This window comes from Rhipicephalus microplus, chromosome 10 (assembly GCF_043290135.1).
Source record: "Rhipicephalus microplus isolate Deutch F79 chromosome 10, USDA_Rmic, whole genome shotgun sequence".
Lineage (NCBI taxonomy): Eukaryota > Metazoa > Arthropoda > Arachnida > Ixodida > Ixodidae > Rhipicephalus > Rhipicephalus microplus.
In genome coordinates this window covers 14,110,809-14,134,472 of record NC_134709.1, presented here as the reverse complement: position 1 = coordinate 14,134,472, position 23,664 = coordinate 14,110,809, and the positions used below count along the sequence as shown (strand labels likewise).

Genomic DNA, 23,664 nt, shown 5'->3' with positions numbered 1-23,664 from the left:
CACGAATTCTACCCGCAGTGCTATGCAGACCGTTGCCCCCCGGCTGTGGAAACTCCCCCACGACCTTCCATGTCTCGATCGAGTGCACTGCGAACATCTTTCCTCCCTTACCTGCTTTCACCCTCCACCCTTTACGTAACGAGGAGCTGTGGGATGATGCTCTCCGCGATGGACCTCCCGAGGTCCTCCGAGCTCTGATACAGCGGGCCCGACTCATCGCTGGAGTCGTCCTAGGGACCCTGGACTAGGGGTTCCTCCCATGCCCTCCTTCTCCATGCTTTTGTGAATAAAGACGTCTCTCTCTCTCTCTCTCTCTCTCTCTCAGGCGGCAGACGCAGACGCTCGTGATCAATGTGCTCGCCTTCCACGGCAAATTATTATTTAATTATAATTTTTTATATTCCACTTTTCCACCCACTCGTTTGCGTATTACGCTCAGAATGCGTCAGATCTGTACGGTGGGGTAAACACATGTGCGCTTCACACAGCTCCAGCTTGTCTACCGACGCGCCAGAAAAGCGCCTCGTCAGTGTTCTCCGCCAGTGCGGAGGCTATTCCATCAACTACACTATAGAGGGAGCTGTGGCACTGCCACCTTTCAGCCGTCATAAGAATGATGGGCAGTGCCTGCAGATTTGCCTATTCTTCGTTATAGGGACGCGACGTATACAGGTGGGTTGAAAAGTTCCCTGGCCACCATGCCATGCAGTTCTATGTAAGCGTAGCCTGCAGGGAACATTTGACCAGGACTTTACGTTGCCTATAGACAGATGCATGTGCCTACGAGGGCAATAGAATGTACGTCAGCACACGATGAACGCAAGAGAGAACATGGACTTTGTTGCGCGCAGATTGCGCCACGTGGTCGGGCGCTGCAAGTGGTAGTGCACTGAGCGCACCACTCGGGATTCGTGGCGCTGTAAGCGATAAGGGGTCTAGCAACCTTGTAGTGGAGGCGTGCCACTACACTCGTGTCTGAAGCTTCGCAAGCCCCCGTGGCTTGGTCTATTGTGGTGTTGTGTTTCCGATAAAAGAATGGATTGCTGTGAACCACATGAACTGACTTGGATTTGTCAGCCATAAAGGGTCAAGGTGGGGAAGTGAGTGGGTGCTGCTGAACATTTGCTGAATTGTTTGTTACGATCTGTCTGTTAGCTACACGGAACCGAAAGCACGACGTCTATGCAACTCCACGTACTACCCATCGTCCACATGATGGCTGAAAAGGTCATGCATGACAGCTTCCAATATTATAGACACTAGCGCCAGATTTCCCTGTAGTGTACTAATGTCACATTTTCCTCGATTCCACAGGGGCACTGACACCTATATGACGTTATTGTCACATATATGTTTGTGTTACTGTGGACTAGAGGACGCTAGTTGAACAGTCTCGGGTATAAACCGATTCTTTTATTATCAATATTCAATGCATGAAATGTCTAAATAATTCGTGTAATCACTTCTCGGTCAAAGTCCATGAGTGGCAGAAGCCATGTTAGGGGCATTATCATCATAAACCGATTGTGTCGCTCTTGTCATGGTGCGTCAGCCCCACAGCTCTTGCAACATGCTGTGAATAATGCAACTCTACGGGTAACAACGTAAAACGATATGGTCACGGTGCAGAACGAGCTCGCCTCTGCATACACACGCAGAGCCGACGTCGCTGCGAATATACCGCTATATTATCGAGAGTGACTGACAAGCGGGCTGGACGGCTCGCACACGCGTCAGACGGATGGAGCAAAAGCGAGAAAGAAGAGCGATGCCTCGCCCGCCGCTGGGATGCGGCATCGTTTAGTCGTAATTGGAGCGCGCGTGCCACGCTTGGCGCGTCGGCAACGCTCTCAACTATTCATGGCTTTGCCGGTCGGACGAACGGGCCAGCTGGCTTGGCTTGGCCGGTCGATCGGCTCTTTTTTTCGGGCATTGCCTCTTTGTGCGTCCAGCCGATAGCTGCGGGGCCGGCCGCCGTTATAAACGCGAGCCCGTGTGTGTTTGTCTATGTGTTTACAGCGTGTGTGTGTTGGGTGGATGGCCGCCACCCCTTTTTAGCAGCCCGTATGGCGTATGCTCTTCTCGGTGCCGCGCTGGGAGATGATGCTCGCGTTACAGGGCCCGCTGCGTTGCCTCCGATGTACCGGACGTTTGCGCCTGATCATCGGCCCGTGCGCCTCTCTCTTACATTTTTCATGACTTAATATCGAGAAACGATGCGCGCAGTAGCTGTAGCTTATATGTATCTGCATCGCTGGCGCATGGTACGCGATGCTACTCCGTGTCCTGTCAAGCGCAGCTGCGGTAGCCGATGGTTCGGAGAGTGTTGCCGTATTTAGGTCATGACCGTTAACGACCAAGTTGAATTGAGTGCGCTTGTAAGTGCGTGTGTGTGTGTGTGTGTGTGTGTGTGTGTGTGTGTGTGTGTGTGTGTGTGTGCGTGTGTGTGTGTGTGTGTGTGTGTGTGTGTGTGTGTGTGTGTGTGTGTGTGTGTGTGTGTGTGTGTGTGTGTGTGTTAGCGTCATCCCAGCAAGTTATCTTTCTTGTGATCTAACAATAAAATTCGCAGGGTCTCTTGCGCAATATGTCTTGAAGGCCGTAGCCATCTTCTTTCTCACCTCAGTTACTGTATTAATCCCACCCCATATGTCTTACGAAACCTTTCTGCAGCTAACGTAGCTTTACATGGTCTCCGTGATCTGAGGCATTAAAACTTTCTGCACCTCGATCGGTTTTGCACTTCCTTCGTGATCGGCACAGCTTTGACCAAGCGACGGTATCATTGATGACGTCATCTTGTGAAGTCACGTTGTGACGCCATAAGACGCGTGAGGACGTCACATATTTGTCTGGTTGTCGACGTCGTCGCATAATGATGCTTTTTCGCAGCACTCGTGTTGACCCGATGGTAGATTTTAGCGTTTGGTGAAACACCTAAGGCATTGACTTTAATATACTGTTTACTTTCGTATCTTCTCGTGAGTGAATGAGTCGAGCGTGGAAGCTTACTTTTGTACAAAAACGTATGCCGCGAGTTACACTCGTTGTCGCTCTCTCAACATATTCGAGAAGGCTTTAAAAAGATCTTTAAAGGGGGCTTGCCAGCAACGCCCTCTGCCGTTTCCGTTGACCTCGTTCATCAGACGATGCCGTGTGCACGTTTTCGTCAACTATCTCGAGGCTGTGAACTGCCGTCAACGTGCTCAGATTTTTTTATCTCTCGTGTTTCTTCGGTCGTCACGGCGTTCACAGGAAAACGACCGCGGAAAGGTGTCGGGAATACTGTGGCGCATGTATCCGACGCTAGACGGGAAAACACAAGCACATCTAGCTTCACATTTTTCCACTTCTATAGGGTTATATATCTAGCGCGTATACTACCACCCTTGTTTTACGGCCATCGACATCGTCAACACGCCTGGGAAAGCTCGCGCGTCGAATGCAAACCAGAACACTTGGCGGCCACCGCGAACAGCCGTTCCGCGTCGCCCGAGCTGTTCGATATCATCGGGCGTTGAGAGGGGCGGGGGGATCCGAACGCCGCCAAACAGTGCCGAGCGTTTATAAGGTTTGTAACCCCAGCCGCGCTTCACCAGGCGAGTCCAGCGGGTGTAACGAGACAGGCGTGAAAACGAAGGCAGGATGAAAAACTAGGCGCGAGCTCGTCAGCGCCGTCAACGCGGTGTCGCCAAAGCCGCGCCGTTCAAAGGGCATTCATTCTTCGCGCCAACAGCGACGTGCTTGACTGAGATCGGCCAGATGCTCCATCATGCGGGCTTTGCTCGGCCTTGCAGTGCTCTCGAGACTTGGCTATCTTCTCGTTTTCCCTGCATGTCTGAGGGTCTTTCAGTTGGGACATGGTGTAGGAAGGGGCCTCATAAAGGATAGGGTTTTCGCCTTTGAAATAGGCGAGCAAAATTGCTGCGTGTGCCCCGAAGCACGCAGCTAACTTACTACATGTGACAAGTGATAGAAATTGCTCGCTTGGTTCAGTACAGTCTGTACCAGGGGTGTAGACAGCAATTTTTTAGGGGTGATCGAAGCTCCTTATTTCGTGGCTTGTGCGTCCCCCGTTGTCGTAACCTGGCAGTGCGTAACATACCCGCGTACCAGTGGCACATACCCGCCCTCGGGCACCTATCCGCATGTCCACATGTTACGAAAAATGTAGCACGGCGTCGTTATCACGCTCTTGGTGTTAACAAAGCGCCGACAGTTGAAATGGGGTACATACCCTTGTTTAGTCCTTGGATTGTCCGCTGGATGGTGGTACTTGCATACGATGAATATATGATGAAAATAAGCGAGATGGCGGTACTCGAAGTACCGCCATCTCGCTTCTTTTACTCGAAGTTCTGCATGGACGGACGAAGTACTCCAAGTAGCGCGTTGACGGACGCACGAACGGACAGACGAACAAGCAAACGGGCGCACGGATGGACGCACGAACGGGCGCACGTACGGACAGATGGACACATGGACGGAAGCCCGGACGAATTGACGGGCGCTTTGACCCGTGCACTCATCATCGTTAATTCCGTGCGCATTGTTTTTTTTTGTTGTTGTTGTTGAAAGGGGGGGGGGGCTTTTTGGTCTGAAGTATAGGTACATTTTGTCGACTGTAATTTTGTTCACTGTATGCCCCGGTCGAAAAATTTAGGGGTGGGAGGGGGGTGCACGGTGTGCCACCTTCTGGTTACGCCACAACTCTGCACGTATGAGAACACCGGAAGTATGTATGCACACCATACATACTTTCGCGACCCGTACAACTAACTTTGTTGCAACTCGAGTTACACTCAGGTCTGCACCCTTGTGTCCAAGGAACTAGCAGTGAATGGTTCCGAAGACAAGTATGGTTGCGGCTGAGTTATTCCTGGCCGTTAGGTGATCCAGATTGAGTCTTGTTTGCAGAGGTGATGCTAGGTTATTTCTACGTTGATTCCCAGCGCATATAAGTAAGGGTTTTACTACAGACACGACACGGCCATGTTGGCGTACGCCTCTCGTCGCTTGGGGGACCTCCCGCAGCCTCTCTTGCTTGTCCCGTTCTCTTGTACTCTCTCGCCGTACGTCCTCGAGGTCTTCAACTCGCCGCCGTCTTTTCGCGGGCATTTGTTGGGCTAGCACTATAGCCTTCCCCATTTTTTAGTGGAAGATGAGTGTTGTGGGATTTACATATTTCTGTGGTCCATACCCTATTTTTTTCTCCTCTCTATTTCTTTATTAGTTTCATCGCAAGAACACTGAGATCGTACGGCTTAGGACGAACATTGCCTGACTGGGCCGTGCCAGCCATATATACAGCAGCAGCAGAAGAAGAAATATGTCATTTACAAAACAGCAGAAAGACAATATTTGTGGCGACGACAGTTTTCTGATATACCTCACTGTTGCCTTCAATTTTAGCGAACCACTAAAGAGTGGTAGGATTTACCCAATTTTCGTGGGGCATGCCCGTTTATGATTGCTTATGATGGCCGTAGTTCTTTTTATATATATATATACACCGGGTTAACAAGGAACGATTGCTATACAACTTCGCCGTTACAAAGGTTGTTGGTGCAGGGCGGTGTCGACCGAATTTGAGTCGCGGCGTTGCTTTGGCTCCGTTCCCGAGAACTTTCTTTCTGCGCGAGTACGTGGAGATACGGGCGCACGCTCGTATACCAAGATAGCGTGAGCTCGGTCGGGACGCAGCCGACCGCATCACCCCGCGGCGGACTCTATCGACCCCTGCAGCCGCCCATCGACCGCCGGCACAGGGCCGAGAATTTAATTTTAGCCACCTCCCGGGCGAAGTAATGGCGTGGCCGCCAATAACAGTTAGGCTATCGAGCGATGTCCGAGTCGTGAACCGGGCTGCTGCTGCTTCGTTCCCGCCTTGTGTAACAGCCACACCCCGCACTTCCATTTTTCGGCCAGCACCGAAAAATGTCATCACTTAAAGTGACGATAGTGGCCTTATTCGCACGACATGCTGCCAGTAAAGTGCGAACAAACGAGAGGCATGTATGGAGAGCCCCAGAAGAGTAGATAGGCGGGTTAGTTGGCTACATATTCATTATGGCAAGTTGGCAGTGCAAACAGGACAAAGTAATAAGGTACATAAACAAGCGCATACTAGTGTACACTGTTCCGTTTGTTTGCGCTGCCATGTAGTCATAAGGAAGAGCTGTATTTTCTATATGGAGTACATTAACTTAACGAAAACAAATTGACGGCGAAGCCATAGAAGGTATAAAAGACGTTATTGGTAGTCTTTACATGTAGTGCGACAATTGTGATTATATTCTTTAAAAAAATTATAGCGGACGAAGAGACAACTTGCTGCTGGTAGGGATTGACGGTATACAACTTCGAGTATCGCGTCGGATGCTATCGAGCTACAGCGACGGTCATCCTCTCATCCACCTCAACGAGTCTACTGGAGCGTTTGAACCACGGTATACTATTAGCCAGCTGCACTCATAGCCATGATTGGCGTCAAAAGATAATGTGTGTGACGTATTATCTTTCGTCTTTGCCCTATGCTTGTGAGATGGCAATGAAAACATTTCCAGTTTATTCCAAAAAAAAAAAAAAGAGAGATTGTCTATTACGAGTCAATAAAGGAAATTAAGCTATGCCGGTTAGAAAAAAAAAATGTCATAACGCCTTGCTACGCCACGCTGCCCGAAAAAACATTGAAAATAGAGTAATTGCCCTACGCTTGGCAACCCTGGCCTGCGATAGTTTACGCAACCTCCACTGTTTAAAACTTTTTCGAGTGTGTGTGTGTGTGTGTGTTCGTTGACGAAGATCATGATGATGACCTAAAAGCATGGATAAACTTACTTATCTCCATTTCGTTCTTTTCTATTTCAAGTGCATGCCTATGACGTAATCTCCGAATCGTCAGATCAACGCACGCTACTTGCGATTGTTCATCACAGTTTATCTCTTTTCCGAGGACACCTTTGTGTATTCCGATTTGTCCTTGTTTTGTTTTTTTTTCCTTTTCTTTGCCTTTTAGAGCACGCACACTCGCACACGGATGACGGCTTTTATTTGTTTTTTTTTTCGTGACACCCACCACCGGCCCGCGTCTTGATAGTCTTCTTCCCTTTCGATCTTATTGTGGAGCGATTTTCATTGTCTTTTCGGCTTCGACAGTGGATCGAAATTGGACATCCGGCTTCGGGCTCAGGAATCGGCTCTGCAGTGATATTACCGCACAGAGCGAGAGAGGAGGGGTAAGGGACAGGCACGGCGTGGAAAGGAGGGAGGGCCGTGACGGTCGACTCCTGAGACGACTACGGGTCCGAGTCCCATCTGCACGCCAACAGCTCGCGATCAGTTTTCCTTTTCCTGATCCTTCGATCATAGGCTTCGGCCACAGCGAGAGGAAAAGCTGTTTTCTGCTTACCTCTCCTCATTCTTAAAGGATAAGCCTTTCTTCTTACGCCCCCCCCCCCTCTTCTCGATTGCAACCTCCTCTCTTGAGGACGTCCTTTCGTGCGTGCTACTAATGCCGTTCTTTGTCGCAGATTCTTACGCGCTCCGCGGTCCCCTTGTGCGGTCACGGAAGGCGCTCATCGCGAGGTTTCTGGGCCGTTGTTCCCTCAGCTGCGGCTCGGTGACCTCTCGCTTAACGTTCTTTTTTTTTTTTCATTTTTAAACTAAGATAGAAAGAAAAATTTTAAAGGAGACTGCTTGCAACCACAACCATGGCCACCTAAACGGCCTTTGCAGTGACATATGCGACAATAGAGGGGACCGGGCGACCTCCGCTCATTTGGCGTCTCAATATACTGAAGATGCCACGCGCATGGATTGCGAAACATCTACGTAAGTTTGTCATATGTTTGTAGGGTCAAGTTGGAGCAAATCTTTCAGAAATACCTTTCCACTTGGTTGTCAGGGCAAAAATTAAGACAAATTTTAATTTTAAGGTAAAACTCAATATATATATATATATATATATATACATATATATATATATATATATATATATATATATATATATATATATATATATATATATCATCATCAGAGTCTGGCCTTCATCAGGATCAATCCTGATGAAGGCCAGACTCTAGGCCTAAACGTCGAAATAAACCACGTTGTGACTGCTCACAGAGGATCTACTTGACTATATATATATATATATATATATATATATATATATATATATATAAATATATATATATATATATATATATATATATATATATATATATATATATATATATATATATATATATATATATATATATATATATATATATATATATATATATATATATATATATATATATATATATACACTACACTTTCGGCAAGCTCACATTTTCTCTTTTTAAAGGAGCATACACTCAAGTTAGGGGCTCGCTTTCAATGCAGTTTGCTCGGTACTGGTCACAATCATCAGTGTCTTCAATAACAACGAAACGTTAAGGCACCTTTATTCCTTTGTGATGTATTCCTGATGGCCATGGGCCAACTGGTTTCGCTAATGAGAGTGTTCTCGCTCAGTCCAGCTAGTGGACTATCTGTTCGAGTTGCACTGACTTGTATCGCGACCATGAGTGGGCAAACTCTCTCATGATCCGACTCACTCAAACTTGCTTTGATCCACATCGAGCCATGAGCCTAAGTGAGGCCGGTTGAAAGAAAATCTGAGTGATGCCAAGTTTCTTTTTTGAACATATACTGGTTTTCTTTTATCAACATGATGGATTTTGTGATGGGTTGGACGACTCCGATTCTGGGGTTGCACACGCACACTCAAGCACATACGTGCTCTTGGTGTAGCACATATGAGGGTATATTTCGAACACGTGCTGTTACAGAAGGGAAAAGAAACGCCACAAGAAGGCGAAAGGAAGCCCGACGAGATCGCACGAGCTTCGTCTAGCGGTCGTATGTGAGAGCAGCCACCGGGAAGGGCAGTGCTGGCAATCATTTTGACAAAAAATGGGCACAGAACGGAAGGTGCTGTTCTGTCTGATAGATATGATGCAGAACGGTCCGCCGATGGCTTTGATTAAAGCGAAACGTAAGCGCTGTGGTGCCGGATAATGAAATTAGTCTGCTTTGTGTCGCGTTTTTTTTAATCCCGCGCCCCTACTTCGCGAAAATCGAAATCATGCATCTGCCCTCCTCTGAAGGACTCGTCAAATTGCGACACCGTCCACTGCCCACTCGTGACATTAACGCAAATAAATGGTCAAAGTCAAAGTAGTCTTCAATTTTGAGCTTTTGAGAATGATTCATGGTTTATTGTTGCGCTCCAGATTACAAGGGCTGCAGAACAGTGGTACGCAGTGGTACCCGTCCTGTACAAGCTATCTTACAGTCTCTGTCTCGTGTTCGTTCTTGTAATCCGAAGCGCAGCGAGAAATTATGAACCACCCCCAACTAGCCGATTCATCACTATGCTGTCAAATAATCCCTGCGGATATTGTTGTTCAGCTATACCAATTGTATATTTTGTTGCGCGACGAAAAACATATCTGGATTAAAAACTAGATTACGGTCCAGTGGCGGCAATTACAAACCAGGTTGTATCCAGCACTACTATACATGTTATGCATCCAGCGGTCTGCGCGACCGAACAATGCAAATATTTTGAAGCACGAGCTTCCTTAGAAGATATTCTATGAAAACGCCTGTGATTAATACACAGTAACCAGAAAGCGGCCTCCACCGACAGCCTCCGCGCGCGCTGACGGGCTGTGCTGCTCAGTTCAGTCCTGGACGATAAGCTCTGGGCAATGCAGTTGGCCGATGAAGCCGCTAGGAGGCAAGACTTTCTAGCTGACCACTAGGTGGGAGCCCAGTACACTATATAACACGCTGGATAGGAAATCGCCGCGCTGGGTTCCGCGAATACGTCGCACTGGGTTCCAGTGCGGCGTATATATATATATAGCAGGCATTGTTATGCCAGCGAGTCCTCGTCAAACGTCCGTGCCTCTGAAAAAGGCAATCTGGGTCAAGGCCAGCCCGCAGTCTGCCTGGCGCGAACATCTCAACGGCGTGAACACGCGCCGCGCCTCTCTCGCCCACGTGCATTGAGTCAGCGGCGCACGTGACAGCGAGCCGGCGTTCTCGTGTCTGGTGGTCTGACGCATGGCGCGGCAACCCCATTGGCGGAATCTGCCCTGACGACCAGCGGCGCTTCTGATTGGACATTTTGGTTGGACCCGGTGTAAATAAAAGAAGCCCTGCGGCGCGTCGCGATCGGCGTTCCTATGAGCGAGGAGACCCCATGTCGGAGGGCCGACATGTATGCGAGTCGGCGGTCTTAGGCGAAAGGCTGACCTATGTGTTAGAGAGGAGAGCTCGGCTCTTCGAGTCTCTGTCGGCCCCAGTGCCGAAATTGTAACGCCTCTGTAAATATGCTGTACATAAACCTTGTTTAACTCACCGTCGTCTCGTCTGCTCGTCTTGTCAGCTCGGCGCAGAAGCAGTCGCGAGCTGAGATACATACGCTACCAAACGGCTGGTGACCTTCCCCGCGGAGTTGAAAGCAGTGGCGCCTTCGAGGCCGTGTTGGCGTCCCCGTCTTTCGCAACAGTGGTGGCTTCGGCGGGATCGGTCCGTCGTTCGCAACAGCATGCGCACAGAAGCTGAAACAAGCTTCGCCAAAGCAGGCTACCACAGACTGGCTCGTCCGCTGGAAACCCAGCTTACAATGATCGAAACCGAAAGCACATTTAAGAAGGAGCGAAAATACAGCGAGCCGTCTGGAACGTCTTTGTGACTGCGCGAACAATATCAAAACTGAAGGTAATTTTGCCGGTGTCGGCGAATGCGACAGCAGGAGCAACGCATGTTACCTCCAAGAATAATTTAAAAAATGTGAAAATGACGTGCTAATCGACAATAGGGCAATAAATGTTTCGCCGGCGCTCCCGCTCTACAGCCTCGTAATGAAAATAGAGAGAGGAGGTTATGTTTACATTGCAATGACAGCTGTGAGTGCACTTGCGCGCAATTTTTTTTTGTTGTTGTAGAACAACTTGCAACAAAGCCAGAGTTTTTTAGAGACCAATGGCCAGCGCCAGATTGCCGTGGAATGAACGCAGGACTTGCTGGCAGACGAAAACTTCACAGAGTTTGATTGCTGCGGCTGCGGACATGATCGCGCACTAGTGATCAAACATTCACTCTGGGGCAGCTAGATTGCTTGCTAAATAATTCGTATCGGCTCCTGAATGACAAGGAACAAGAGAGAGAAGACAAGTCCTGAAGAAAGCAAACTCGACACGCTTGCCAATAAATTAGAGCACGAGTGCTAGGAGTAGAAGAAAGTAAAAAAGCAGAATGAAGTGCGTACTCTCATTTATGTATTGAAGCATCCGGAATGTTTTTCCCGAAACATATGAACATTTAATACTAATATAACAAGAATTGTAATCGATAAAGGATAGTTCATTATCGAGCTCGCACGAGTCAAGCTTCGGTCCACTGGTGACACGTCATGCGAGGATGGCCTTGACGAAGTTTCTTAAAGTGGCTATGGTTGAAGTCGTTAGTACGTGTACTATAGTGTTACCTGGCATTTGTACGAAGTCATATATGTATTCTCAACGTAACAAACAATTGATGGTACTAAGGTCCCTGCTAAGGAAGCGGGAGAAAGCAGCTCCGTACATGTGCCCAGAAGGCAAGTGTGTTTAGAAAAAAAATGATGATTTAGAGTAAGTATACGTATAGACTCTACTGTGCAGAGCGCTGGGCTATCCCTGGCACTATTCTCAAAAGAAGTTTGTTCAGAACAAGTGGGTGACGACTCAGAGTACGTGGAACTCTACCATGAGATGGCATAATGTCGTCGCGTGGGCTTCACACTTAACGAGGCATTTTGCTGGTCAAAATAAGTACCAGAAACTGTGTTAACTATGTTTAGAACAAATGTTCGACGATTTAGAGTGCTATGTACTCTACCGCGGGAGACCAGTGAGCTGTCCGGATTTTGCGAATGAGGTGCGTTTAGAAGTAATGTTGGACGATTTAGATATTGCAAAACTCAATTATGGGACGGCATAACCGTCCCGATACCTGGACGAGGTGGGGCAGGAGAAAATACAGCCGCTGCACACTAACGATAATGGGCTTAGACAAAGTTAATAATTAATTAATAATAATTTATTTTTGCCTAAGAAAATACATTGGCAGGGGGGCTGCAGAAAAAGCTGTAGTAGACAGCTTGACCGAGCCACAGCCCCTAAATACAAGGCAACAGCGAAGGCACTTGAATATTCAGTTGAAAGCGTACATAAAACTTCATGTTACAAAGTATACATAGCATACACAAACTCCATGTAAAATCGCAGCATATCCACGGAGTGAATGATGATGAGTGCGGTGAAGCGGCCTTCAGCCTGTCCGTCCGTTCGTTCTTGCTTCCGTCCGTCCGTGCGTCCGTACTTCCATTCATCCGTGTGTCCGTCCGTTCGTGTGTCCATCCGACCGTCCGTCCGTGCGTCCGTCTGTGCGTCCATCTAGTGAGCACTCCAAGTACCGCCATCTCGCATCCCCTGTGGCACATACCCACTCTAGAGCGGGTATGTGCCATGTGTGTCACGCCGACGGACACGGGACATTGCTCGACCCTGAGGAGCTTCGCCCCTAAAATATGGTAATGATTTCAAGTACTTGGTACTGCACTATGGGAGATCAAAACGCCATCCCGTGTTTAGAAAACGTTGGTAACGATTCAGAGTATTATGCATGCACTCTATTATGGGAGAGCACAAAGCCGTCCCGCGGGCATGACACTTTATGAGGCCATATCACCTCATATAGCAATTCTGTGAACGCAACACTAAAGCTGATAAGTTTAATCAACAGACACAGTAAACGCGCAGCCACGCTATCTCACCCTGACAAACCTCCATGTCTCTTCCGGTTGCAACGCTGCCTTTTAGAGCAATTCTAGTTTGCCATCCGTGGAGGACTTGAGGTTAATATCTAAACCGCAAGCTGAGTAGAATTGCTTCACATCCTTTAGACAAACGTCTTTCATCTCAGGAAAGGAAATCATAGCGGATGATAGCGTGTGGGGGCCACCAAAAATTTCATACCATGGAACACTAAAAGTAAACATTTCGGATTCCTTTTCCGGTAAGGTGATCTCTAACAAGCAGAAATAAAAAAGATGGCAGCGTATCCACGGAGTGAATGATGGAGAATGGGGCGAAGCATCCGTCCGTCCATTCGTTCTTGCTTCCGTCCGTCCATGCGTCCGTCTGTGTGACCGTCCGTGCTTCCATTCGCCCGTCCGTGCGTGCGTCTGTTCGTGCGTCCGTCCATGCGTTTACCCGTCGGTGCAGCCATCCGTGACTACGTCCATGCATCTGTATGTGTGTCCGTTCGTCCATCTTTTCAACACTCCAAGTACCACCGTCTTGCATCTTTTCATCATATATTCTGCATATGCACCGCCATCCAGCGGACATTCCAAGGACTAAACGAGAGGTGGCACACGCACACTTCCTTACGGCTTGCGCTTCGTGTCTACTTCCCACCCTTAACCATCTCGAGTTCATGGTATATACTAATTCACTGTATTCATGGCACTGCGGCCCAACGCTCGCTAAACCTTTCTGAAACCTAGGAGGTTGCGCCCAGCGAGTATAACGTAGCAACCCTTTCTTGTCACATAGTGCTCAATGTACATGCCAAAGGCTGCTAATGGGGAATGAGAGACAGGAGAATTCGGCTTTTAGTTAACGCGCATGCTGAGAACCTTTTATTGTTCAACAACGCACAGAAGAAATCTCTCACCGGCACCACCTTGAAGGTCAAAATGTAAGACTGGTTACGCACTACGAGTACTACTACGACTACGAGGGACGAACGGGTGCCTCGATAAGAAGCTTCGCCCCTAAAAAATCCACGCAGACTTTTTATTAGACGTTCGCTAAGTGATGCGTAAGCGGAGAGTTTTATTAACGCGAGAGCCTTAGATGCCTCATCAAACGCGAAAATTGACCACCGATGTCGGCGTCAACACATTAGTTATGAATAAATTTATCTTTCTGCAATGGCGTCACCATGACGTCACACGCAACCGAAACTTACACCGTCATCACGACGTCATTATAACGTCACCTGAAAACGTCATCGCATTACATCGTCGATTCATCAAAGATGGGCCGATCAGCATATGCGTGCACTGGGTTGAAGTGGGGGAGGGGAATGAAGGTTCGTCGCAGCGATCCCCCCCCTCCTCATATTATGTCAGTTTGTGGAATTGATAATGACCTCCCTTCAACGAGTCGTAGTGCCCCCCATCCGTGTTATGTCAATGTATGGGACCCTACTTCGCGCCCCTCGCTTCATAGGTGACTAGGAAAGCGGGCGCAGCGTTTGCGTTCGTCACTCTACCGGACCCCGCAAAAGGTGCGCGTACGACACATGTGCAACGCACACGCAACGCACACGCAAATCTTTGCGTACGCCATTCGAAAACTTCCTAATATCTGGTGTTTTATGACTTAAAAGCACGATAACACATTGAGAGATGCCGTAGTGGAGGGCTCCGGAAAATTTCGACCATCTGATGTTCTTTAGCGCGTACTGACATACCACAGAACTCGTGCCTCCGCCACTTCGCCTCCGTCGAAGTGCGATCTTCGCGACCGAAATCGAACTCGCAACCTTGGGGTCAGTAGCAGGGTGCCATAACCACTGTTCCACCCTGTTTCACTCCACCATTTCTCATGTAGGCCCAGTGACGACTTCGAAATATCGAATACCTGCATTGTTGGTTTGTTTATTTGTTTTTTGGCCAGCTGTCTAGTATCGCGCGTGAACGTTTACGCCAAAAGAAAAAGATTCATTCATTGTGTAACCATTTTTTCTCTTGTTCTGCCTCTGCAGGGTTCTGTGTGAAAGAACGGCGACCGAAACCTTCCCTGCGTTCGGGTGATGTACAACCTGCTGTGAAAGGTCAGTCTCTTGCTTGAGTTATAACGTGTGCTGTGTCATGACTCTAAACTCCGACTGCATTCTTCTGACACGCGAAGTCTGGTCAGAACAGATACAAAAAAGTTGCTCAAAGTCACAAAGCGTGCGTGACGCGCCTTCTTTGTCCCGTGCCATCATTCCGTGCGTATATTCCAGTGCGTTCATTGTAACCAGAGATGATGGATGAAAAACTTTTATTGGGTCCTGAAGGATTCCACCCCTATTCTACTGGGGTAAGATTGCGGGCAGCTCCCACGTAGAAAATGGGAGGCCCAGCCTCACCTCCGCATCGTGGGCCTTTTGGGCAGCCTTGAGTTGTTGTATGAGAACCGGACTCGTGAGCATTAAATGAAAGGAGTTTTCGGAAAATTCGTCATTTTTTTCCTGTGTAAAGAGGGGCACCTCCAGAGCATGTGGTTAAAATCATTGCGATTTTGGCAGTCCGGACACAATTCTGAAATATCGGAGTAATGGCTATAGGTTACAAGGCTAGGGTATGTTCCCGCGAGAAGAGAGAAAACAATTAGAGCGTAAACTCTGCTCGTAAGTGACGGTTTCCAGACATTTTTGCAGCAGTTCATTCGCGAGTCAATGGACTCCCTTCGTAATAGACTCCTTTCGTAAGCGAAATCAACGTGCCTTTTCTTGATGGGCATTAGTCGGTATACCTGGCGATCATTAACCGCGGGCCCCAACGTAGATGCCACGCCTGAAGTCTGTACCTTTAGAAGAGAGAGACGGGAATATAATACGTCCGTGTAGGGTTTGCTATCCTACACGTACAGAGAGGGGAATAAGTAAGCAAAAGAGAGACGGGAAGATAGGGGGGAGAGAGAAGCTGAAATGCGCATTTTACACCACATAATTAGTGCACGGTTTAAGAGGGAGTCGCTCAGTGATGTTGCCTTCAAGAAGTGTAGAAGTGCTCGTGTGGCTTTCTGGGCTGATTAACTGTGAGGCCAGACACCCAAGATCTTTTCCAGAGGAAAAAGACGATCGTCCAGTCTCCTCAAAGCACATTGGAGAGACCGGTGATGTAGTTCGAAGATGGGACAATGACACATGGCGCGGCCAAGAGTTTCTTCGCAGTCACGGTTATCGCAGTTGGCTGAGTCAGCCATACCGATGCGATAGCTGAACGACCTTTACCTGCAGAAATTACAAAACTGCACAATGTGGTGTTCCGCCCTTCTCTGTGTCCTTGTCAGAAGGTGTAAGGGAGGAGTAATTTTTTTAATCGTGCCTCTCTTGCTATTTCGTCTTAAAAAAAGGAGGAACTGGTTCTTTTGTTGTAAGGAGGAGGAGGAGGAGGAATAAACTTTATTATAAGAAACCAGCAGGTTTAGGTGGCCGGGCCTAAGCCTCCCATGAGGGGACGTCAATGGCTTGCCTCGACGCTGCCTCACGGGTGTGCTGGGTCACACGTCCGTGATTTCTATGTTGTAGGAGACACTACACAAAATGGCTGCACAAAACGGCGGGCGGGGGGGGGGGGGGGGATGCTGAGGTGCGAAACTTCATGTCGCGAACGATAAACCCAACCAAGCAGACTACGAAACCAGCAAAAGAAATTACCGCTACTTTTTCTTAAATAACAGTATATAACCACTATATGACAGCCCCTGCTACCCAGGAATTACTATATCAATGCCGCAGTGGGTACCCAGCAATTGTGCTTGCAGCAGTTACCCAATGAGTGTTTTAGAAAAGGCTCTGAAAGGCACTATGAATTAGTGTGCGCGCGTGTGCTGCTTAATGCGCTGTGTTTATCTCTCTTCCCTCTCTCCTCTCTATCTTTCATCTCCCGCATCCCTTCCCCATGCACAGGGTAGCAAACCGGCTGCTTATAGACTGATTAACCTCCCTGCCGTTCTTTTCCCCTTATTTTCCTTACTCTGAAAGGCTGCTGTTCTAGCTTTCGCTGTGACTGTGCTGCGCCTTCTGCGCAGGCTTGGCGTTTCTCTCTCTATCTCTCTTTCTTATATTTCGTTTGTACTTTTTTTTATTAAGTGTGAATACACTTTATAAGCGACCCCAAAGCATCCACCGCCGTCGGCGGCGTCCGCAGTCTTCTCTCTATCTTTAAAAGAAAGAGGACTTGGCGGGCCGAAGCGCGACGCTCTACCGAATAAGCCACGGACGCGACGCTGACATCGGTGTCAGTAACGCGCCTTATCTTGGTGGCATTGGCCTTATACCCCCTCCCCCTTCGCTCTCTCCTCCGCTCTCCTCGCTCGCTGCAGCTGCGCGCGCACCCCTCTCTCTCGCGCGCCCGCCTTCTCTCTCAGTCTCCCGTCGAGAGCGGGTCGTGAAGGGGAGTAAAGTTAAAATCCGTTGGCGTTCGCCAGTGAGTTAACGTAAACTCCCCCGTGTGATCAAATTGCGATTCCCAGGAACCATTACACCATAAAGGCACCATGATGTGATTAATAAATATAATAGTGCGAATTAATAAATACCCCTCATAGCATCACCCCGTGTATTCGCACTTAACCATGTTCACCCTCGGGGAAATGCTTGGGAGTTTTTTTTTGCCTTTAGAGCGCTAACGCTTACAGCCTCGCCTTTGGAGCGTTAACGCTTACTTCACTATGCGTTTGCACTTTCGTAAAACGCATGAAAAAAAAAAAAGGAGACCGGTGTATACCTTGCGTTGTCTTTGTAGCAAGGCACGCCCTGACGAGCAATGACCAAACAGTGAGATCGAGTCAGAACTGAAAGCAACGAAATCGAAAGAGCGAACGCAGCTTTTAGATCGTCGTCTCTTTTTTTTTTTTTTTAGCCATAAAAGAACTCTCATTTTCCCATTTCCTTACACCTTTCTCTTCTCTCGCCCGCTGCAACAGCATCGCATTTCTCCTTTATATTTTTAGGAAATCGGGCGTCTTTGCCTTTTTTTTTTTCGTGTTGTTCTTATTGAGACGCTCGAGGATTTTCATCCGACGTCGTTCCCCGGCGCTCGTTTTGTGAGTGGTTTCTCCCCATCTTTTCGCGCAGCTTTGCTCTCGCATGTTCTCGCTCAGTTCGAGATTGTGTTTCATTTTCTCGTATTATGATACATATTTTACCTTCATATTTCATTTTGCGTGTGTGCGCGTTTCCCTATCGTCGTCTTAGGACTGACTCCTCTGCCTCAAAGCTGAGCCAAATGCCAAGTTTAAAAAAAAGGGATGTTCTACGAAAAAAAAAAAAGAAAGGGGAGATGTCGGGAGCCGGCGAAGCTCTTGTATATATACACATATGGAGTGTTACCGGGAAGAAGGTACTGCTCTTCCTCTTTCCTCATCTCCAGCTCCTCTTCTTTCCTCAAGTCCACCCCCTCCAATGATTCGCCTTGCACTCTTCATAGTTTTCATCCCTTTTGACAAGCCTAATTTATCACTCGGCTTCCCTCGTCTCCCGTTTAAACGTCTTTCCGCGATGCCTACCTCCCGTTTTCTTGTTTTCCCTAAACTGGCTTTTTTTCTTTCGTTCATTTTTCTCGAAGAGGCCAGGGTTGCCTTGCGCTCTGACAGCCGCTCGGCATCGTTCGTTTCTTGTCCTTTTGCGAAGACCGCGCACGGTGAGACGTTGAATCCCCACATCCCCATTTCGGGGGCGTTCCCTAATTCTTCCCTGTTTTTTTCTCAGAAAAGCGCCGTCGTGTTTTTCTCGGCCCATGTTATCACTTTGGAGCTTGTACTCTTGGCATTAGCCGGAGAGGATTTTAGTCGAGTATCTCTCGAAAGTGAAGTCTCGCGTCGCGTAACTTGGGAATCATTTTTGGCAACATTATGCAACTGAAAACGCGCCGCTGTGCGCTACCTAAAGAAGCGTTCGCCTACACAATTGCAGGGTGTCTGACACTGCAGGTTCACTGTGAAAACGTTAAAACACGTGTACAAAATGTTACAAGTCTTTTTTTTTTCTATGAGAAAGCGAGCTTCTACGGAGGAAAGAGTCAGCGCTAAGCACAGTTCAAAGTTGTGGTCGAGCATAGCGTATAAAACATGATGTGGTTATCGTAAAACGAGAGGTTATAATTTGCGATGAAGTCGGTTTGCTTCTGCAGGCTGAGCGCGGCACCTTAGAAACAAAGCTGCTTGTTAATTTTGGCATATAAGTGGATATATCCTTCCTGGACATCTATGGCGCAGTTTCATTCTTACGGTATAACTGCACAACCAACAAGTTAGGACGAATGAGTCTGATTAGAGAGCCGTCCAAAACAGATTTAGAATATGCCTGGAAAAGGTGAAAAAAAATGATAATCTCATGCCAGACATCGGGTTTTTTTTTCTACTTAATGTGAGTTTCTGGGTCGGTAAGAAAAATACCTTTCGCCAAGCTAAAAACACTCCAGAGATGTAGACCATGTTACAAACCATGCGTAACACTTTAATTAAGACTTCCAAATGTACAGTAACAGAATATTTAATTTTGAAATGTTTTCAGTCACTGCAGCGTTTACTGGTGTACATGCATTCTGCTAAATGTCGGTTCGTGTTCTCTCCTGTTTGTTAACGGCGACTGTTTTTACCCGTAAACACTTATAACTGTGTAATAAAAACTCACAGGGTCTCCTATCCATTCCCCAAAGACGAGTCAAACGAGAAAACCATCTTCTTTTTTTTTTTGTCGTTCAATGCGCGGTCTTTTTTGCAGCTAACCTGGTTCTGCATTGCCTCCGGTATCGGAGGCACCGCATTAGGTCTCGCCCTGTCCCGTGATCGGCCCACCGTTGACCAAAATGCGATGTCTTACAACGACGTAAATTTTGGACGTCAGGTAAAGTGATGTCACGTGACGTAAAAAGCGACGTCAATGATTTCGACTATCTGTGGCGTCGTGATGACGTCATCACGGGATGATTACTTTTTGCATCAGTCGTGCTGACGAGGGACGCCGATCATTGATTGATATGTGGGGTTTAACGTCCCAAAACCACGCTATGATTATGAGACACGCCGTAGTGGAGGGCTCCGGGAATTTTGACCACCTGGGGTTCTTTAACGTGCACCCAAATCTGAGCACACGGGCCTACAACACTTTCGCCTCCATCGGAAATGCAGCCGCCGCAGCCGGGATTCGAACCCGCGACCTGTGGGTCAGCAGCCGAGTACCTTAGCCACTAGACCACCGCGGCGGGGCAGGGATGCCGATCAATGCTAGCGTTTGATGAGGCATCCAAGGATTTCGCCTTAAAACGAAACTACCAATTTATTATGCGTTTGGGTAAGGCAACTTGAAGGCGAAAGCCATCTTGTTTTGCCTAACCGAATGCATATCGATGCCGCTTCCTTCCTCCGTAAGCATTTTACAACCAACGTGGTTTCACATTGCATCCAGTAACGCTGGAAGCCTTCAACACGCAGCATAGTTTTGCAGTGCCTCCGGGATTGGCTCACCTGCTTTGAACATGCAATGATGTCACGGAATTCACCTCGTAGGGTGACGTCATCGCACGACGATGTGTTTTTGCGCTATACTTGTATTGACGCCACTCACGCTGACGTCAGTGGTCGCATTTGATACAGTTATCTAAAGATTTCGCCTGAATACAACAGCGGCCCGTGTAGGCAGTTTTCCTTAAACGTTTTTTTACCCGATTTTCCTTAGCTGCTGCGCCGCGCCTCTTCTGTATACCGGTAAATCAGGCTCCTTCTATCGTTATATGGCGAATCCTAGCCATGGCAACTCCACTACGGAACTTTTTGGTAGCCCATGCACTACACGGCGACGCAAGTTGGTTTTCCGAGTGGGCACACAAACCTGGTTTGCGCAAGCGCACGTTAGGTTGCACCCTGTGTTTTTCGTTTATCACGCATAACTATAGCCTCGTGGTTCTCGACAGGAATTGTTGTGCCGAGAAAAACGGCGTGTTCTCGAAGAAATATGAGCTCCGGCTGCACAATTATTCATTCATACGTGTGTTTCCGGCATTCGTTTTTTTTTATTTCTTTTCGAAGCTATAACTAAAGAGACGCGGTATAAGGGCTATAATACTCGAGGAATAACGATATACTTTTTCTCCGCGAGTACTCGCCCCTGTATCACGTCCCTTTAGTAATGCGCCGCTCAGCCGAACGAAACGCGGACTGCACTAACCCAACAAAGTGCGCGACAACATTTCATACTACTGGACATGGAAGACAGTGCTGCTTGCGATCATTGCGGCAGCGATGAAACGATAGAGCACGTTCTCTGTCCCTTCCCTCGTTACAGTGTGCACAGGCGGCAGCTATAGCTGCTGCGTTAGCTCGTCTAGACTAGAGACCCTTGTCAGAACAGTCAGTGCTTAAAAGGCGACATAATCTGTCTTCGCACAGAAATTCAGTGAAGGCCTTATTGAACTTTTTGAGCGGTAGTGGCCTATTGAATAGGCTATAGCACCCCCGCTCACTTTTTTTCTTTTCTCTTTCGCGCGTCTATATTGCTCTTCGCTTTCTTTCCCAGCTTTATTCGCCATTCTTCCTTCCCTTAGTGCAGGGTAGCAAACCGGATGTTCCGATATATGGTTAAGCTCCCTGTCTTTACATCATTTTATTCTCTCTCTCGCTCTCTCTCATAGTACAGGAGGCTCGATATTAGCAATTTTTTTACAGCGAAACCGCTTAAGCTAACTTGATTTATGCGGCCTATCATAAAACAAGTGTGTGTCGGTGGATGCGGCCCGGTATACGCGAAAACTAGCAGATCCATGAACGAGTACCTGCCACAGAAATTTGGTGTAATTCCCTCTACTCACTGTGGTCCAATAAAATTGAACAAGGCAACAGTTCGCCCATTCAATAGAAGCTCTTATTATAATATCCTTGCAGGCTGCGATCATTTTGTGGAACACGTCAACTAGAAGTGGCGATTACGAGGCGGCACTGTCGGATTTCCAAACTAAGTTTTCACTAACACAGATCATGTCAGGCTCTTTCTCCAACGTGCGCTTTGCGTGGCGAGCTAGAAACTATAGATCATTTCTTTTTGACCTGCATTTCCAAGTTCGAAAGTGATTTACGTGGTGTGAATGCTTGGGTGCCTATGATTTCGTCTTTTGGAGCCTCAATTTCAAGGTTTTCCGGCGCGACAGTTTGCGGGGCTGTGCGGAATTATCTGAATGAAAAAAAAGCGACTAACAAACTAATCAACATTACTGTCGTTGTGTGTCAGCTCGTGCGTAACTTCTATTTTATTTATTTACGTTTCCTTAAATAGGTAACTGAGTTATTTTATCGTTTATTTCTAATAAAGCAGCATTATGTTGTGTACATTTGAGTGAGCATCTAAATCCCATGTAGAATGTGGGATGTTTTTATTTTATAACCTCTATTACTCTGAAATAACGTAAGATTTTATAAGAACACTCAGTTCTTGGCCAATCCCTCACAGTAGTACGAGTCACTAGAGAAGGTGAGCAAGACGAAGAACCATATAATCTTGCCGATTCCCCAGGGTGAGAGTGAACCACACATGTGGGCCATCGTCTTCGTCGCAATCAAATGGCTGTGAAACGATAGCGCTGAGCTGAAGTCCCCGAGAGTACACAACGAGAGGATACTGGGTGACCGCGGCAAAGGCAACCGTGGCTGCGAGGAGACCCCGAAGCGACGTGTCAGTAGATCTTAGTGCGAACGCTCGGCTTGTGCCTGAGTTTTCCACTCTGTAGCTTGGACATCGGTGTCGCGTCGGTGGCTTAAATCGAGCCTCTCTGCGCTGAGAATCAACGTGGACACCACTAAGCATCGCCAGCTAAAGCCTGTATAGCAACAATATAGACGCAACCTAACGACAACCTGCATCACATATAGCTAAAGCCTTGAAACAAGAGGCCATGCAGATATACTACCCATGGGCGTTCATCACAAGCGCTCGTCTAGTTTAGCATTTTTTTAAAAAGACCTAGTCGAGTCGCAATGTTTTCACAGTAAATCATATGCGTTGGTGTGGTTGGACCCCGGACCTTTCCTGTCCTCGCTTCTCTCTTTTTCATGCCTTCCGGCAATGAAGTTAGAGTACTGCGACGCTACCCGTCTACTTCCGGTGGTTGCCCCTTGGGGGCGTCGCAGTCGCCGAAAGATGGCGCTGCGAAGCAAGCCCTCCTTGTGTTTAGTGTCGCCAGGGCTGCAACCCCGCCTAGTCTATACTTCTCGGGGGGTCGGTGCTAGTCATTAGCGAGCAGGGAACGGGGCTGCCGGGAGCGATCTCGGCCGAATCTCGGGGCTCTAGCTCTAATCCGATTGGCCGACAAGTCCAGCGCTCATCGGGCTGACAGGAGCACTCGGTCACCCGGCATTCGTCTCGCGGTAGCCGCAGCGCTGGTTGCAACTAGCAGCTACTGCTCGCCTTCTTGCTTCTTTACCTTCTTCGCTGCTTTTTTTTTTTCCCCCTTAGCCTCGCTACTACGAACTTCGGTGTCAGAAGAAGGCGTGCAGTGGCGCAGAAGCTGAACTAGGAAAGGAGCCGTATGCGCTAGTCTTGCAGAAAATTTATTCGGCCACGATAATTCGGCCGGAGTGTACGTGAGGAAAGCTTGGCCTTGTTGGAGAGACTGTTCCGTTGGATACCGCGGGGGGAAGAAAGGCGTCGCGGAAGGGAATATTGTCATCCGTGCTCTTGTAGTGCAGTGCGATGGGAATCTGTACGGATTCGTCTAAGCTTGCTGGTTGACCAAAGATTTGTCCTCGATGATCAAGAATGAGTTTTCGTCAACTAATAATCTTCTTTTTT

The 23,664-nt window shown here is 48.0% G+C and overlaps 1 protein-coding gene across 2 annotated transcripts in view; it reads left to right on the top strand.

Moving 5' to 3' along the window:
* Positions 1-23,664, top strand: part of LOC119181497 (latrophilin Cirl) — a 721,750-nt gene that overhangs the window by 363,970 nt on the left and 334,116 nt on the right. For both annotated transcript variants that reach the window (XM_075875081.1, XM_075875080.1), the window contains one exon: positions 14,878-14,946. The gene's annotated coding sequence lies outside the window, so the exon portion shown is untranslated. The remainder of the gene's footprint in view (positions 1-14,877; positions 14,947-23,664) is intronic.